Genomic DNA, 3,474 nt, shown 5'->3' on the forward strand with positions numbered 1-3,474 from the left:
ACTTACCAAAACAAAGCCCAGGCCCAGATGGATTCACTAGGGAATTCTTTCAAATCTTTTAAGAGGACCTACTGCCAATCCTCCAGGCACTTCCAAGAAATTGAAGAAACAAGAACTTCCAAATAGTTTCTATGATGCTAATATCACCCTGCAGACAGAAATGCCACAAAAAAGAGAACTACAGGTCAATATCCTTGATGCATACATATGCAAAGGTCCTCAACAAAATTCTAGCAAATAGGATCCAACAGATCATCAAGGTAATACACCATGACCAAGTAGAATTCATTTCAGAGATGCAAGGGTGGTTTAAATTTCACAAGTCAATCAACATAATACACCATATCAACAAAAGGAAAAATAAAAATCATATATCTTTAGATGAAGAGAAATCATTTGACAAGGTCCAACACCAAATCATGATAAAAACTCTCAACAAGAAGAGATTGTAATGTCAGTGAGTGAAGGATGTAGAAAGCCTGTCTCAAATACAGGCAGGGGGGGTGATTGAGGAGGGAGGATATGGGGGGCATTGGTGATGGGAAGGTTTCACTGGTGAAGAACGGTGTTCTTTTTATGATTGAAACCCAACTATGATCATGTTTGTAATCACAGTGTTAAATAAGGATATGATTATTTTAAAAAAGATGAGGTTGCAAGAAACTTTTCTAAATAAGGCTATTTACCACAAGCCCATACCAAATATTATACTCAATGGAGAAAAATTAAAATCCTTTCCTCTAAGATCTGGCACAAGACAAGGTTCCCCCCTCATTTCACTTCTATTCAACATAGTACTAGAAGTATTTGGCATAGCAATCAGGCAAGAAAAAAAAATATCAAAGGACATTCAGATAGGAAAGGAAGAAGTCAAGCTCTCATTATTTGTAGATGATATGATATTATATTTAGAAATCACAAATCTATCAAAAATTTTCTAGAAACGAGAAGATTAGCATGGCCCTTGCGCAAGGATGACATGCAAATTTGTGAAGCGTTCCATATTTAAAAAAAAAAAGCTTCTAGAAACAATGTATTTGTATAGTAAATTGGCAGACTACAAAATTAACATGCAAAAATCTATGGCTTTTTATGAACAAATAATAAATGAGAAGAAAGAGACATTAAAAAAAAACAATTTTATCTACAGTTATGCCACAGAAAATCAAGTACCTTAGTGCCAACTTAGCCAAAGATAACTACAAAACACTACTTCAAGAAATAAAAGGAAATGGAGACATACCTTGTTCGTGGTTTGGGAGGAGCAATATCATTAAAATCGCAACACTTTTCTAAGGATTGTACAGATTTAGTGCTATCTCTCTGTGAATACCTATGATGGTTTTCAGAGAAGTAGATCAAGCATTCCTGAAACTCATTTAAAACAATAAACTCCCACATATAGCTAAGGCAATACTTAGGAAAAGAAAGATGGGAAGCATAACTTTCTCTAATTTTATATTGTACTGTAATGCAATAGTTATTAAAACAGCATGGTATTAGAATAAAGATAGACCCTCAGATAAAAATAATATACTTGGAATAGATAATGACCCACAGACATCTGATCAATTCATCTTTACTAAAGGGGCAAGACATACAAAGTGGGGCCGGAGAGATAGCATGGAGGTAAGGCGTTTGCCTTTCATGCAGGAGGTCATCGGTTCGAATCCCGGCGTCCCATATGGTCCCCTGTGCCTGCCAGGAGCAATTTCTGAGCCTGGAGCCAGGAATAACCCCTGAGCACTGCCGGGTGTGACCCAAAAACCACAAAAAAAAAAAAAAAGACATACAAAGTGAAAAAGGAAAGCCTCTTCAAAAATGATGTTGGCCATTTTTTATTATTGTATTTTTTTATCTCTTATCTTTTAAGTCGGGGCTCCCACCATTTTCATAGAACCTCGGAACACAGATTAATTTATTTTTACCACATATTTCACATTTTTCTATAAAACTAAGAAGAAAGGAACAAAGAAAGGCTAGGGGCCAGAGGCAAAGGGCCAAGTGGTCTCAGATGCATTGGCAAAAAAATAAATAAGGGCAAAACTAAATATCCAAGCCAAAAATCAATGATAATAGAATCAAGGGACCTAAACTTTAACATTAAACACTTTAATCTAAACTCAAAGAGACCTTTTACACTGGCATGCCAGGGGGCAAAGGGTGTTGGGATAGGGTACACTCTAGGTTCATTGGTAGAGGGAAGTTGAAACTGGTGGTGGAAAGTGCCTTGACTCATTATATATCTGAAATTCAACTATAAAGAACTCTTGAGATCACAATTTTTCAATAAAATATTTTTTGATTTTTTTAAAAAAGGCACATAAAAATGCTTCACATCAAGGAACTGCAAATCAGACAATGAGGTATAATCACATACAAAAGACTGTCACACATCACAAAGAGCAAGAACAATCAGTGCGGGCACAGATGCAGGGAGAAAAGTACTCTCATTTACTGAAGGTGGGAATGCCAATTAGTCGAGTCTTCTTGGATGTCAATATAGATATTCCTAAAAAATCTAGAAATTGAGTTTCCTTATGATCCATCAATACCATTCCTAGCATATTCTCTAGGTACCCAAAAGCACAATACAAAAACATCCTCTGCATACTATGTTCATTGCAGTACTATTTAAAATAGCTAGAATCTGAAAAACCACCCAGGTACCCAACAACAGATGAGAGGCTAAAGAAACAGTGGTACATCTACACAATGGAACAGTATGCAGCTGTAGGGAAAATGAAGCCATGCAATTTGCTTATACATGAATGGATATGGAGAGTATTATGCTGAATGAAATGAGTCACAGGGAGAGGAACAGACGGAATTACCTCACTCTTTTATGGGGTATAAGGAAAAAATGATAGTATGGTAATAATATTCAGAGACAATAGAGATGAGGGTCAAGAGGTCCAGTCACGTTAGGAATCTTACCACAAATAGTGGAATAGGGGCCGGAGAGATAGCATGGAGGTAATGCGTTTGCCTTTCATGCAGGAGGTCATCGGTTCAAATCCCGGCATCCCATATGGTTCCCTGAGCCATATGGTCCCCAGGAGCAATTTCTGAGCATAGAGCCAGGAGTAACCCCTGAGCACTGCTGGGGTGGAACCCAAAAAACAAACAAACAAACAAATAGTGGAATAATGCATAATGGATAGAGAAGGAACCACTGATAAAAATAATAGTTGGAATTGATCATTCTGGATAAGAGCTAAGTACTGAAAGGAGATAAAGTGATATGCATGGTACCCCTTCATTAACAATAGTGCAAAGCAGTCTAAAAGGAAAAAAAAGGAAGAGAGAGAGAGAGGTCCTAAAGACAGACAAATGGGGTGTGGGAGGAAAACTGGAGACATTGGTGGCAGGAAATGTGTGCTGGTGAAGGGTGGTGAACATAATAAGACTGAAACTCAATCATGAACAATTTTACAACCTCAGTATTTAAATAAAAAATGATAAAAAAATATC

At 37.0% G+C, this 3,474-nt stretch overlaps 1 non-coding gene across 1 annotated transcript; it reads left to right on the forward strand.

The window, feature by feature from the left end:
* Nucleotides 1-906: 906 nt before the first annotated feature.
* Nucleotides 907-1,009, forward strand: LOC126021764 (U6 spliceosomal RNA). The gene has a single exon (XR_007500239.1). It is a non-coding gene; the product is annotated as a U6 spliceosomal RNA (small nuclear RNA).
* The last annotated feature ends 2,465 nt before the right edge of the window (nt 1,010-3,474 follow it).

Source organism: Suncus etruscus, chromosome 10 (assembly GCF_024139225.1).
Source record: "Suncus etruscus isolate mSunEtr1 chromosome 10, mSunEtr1.pri.cur, whole genome shotgun sequence".
NCBI lineage: Eukaryota > Metazoa > Chordata > Mammalia > Eulipotyphla > Soricidae > Suncus > Suncus etruscus.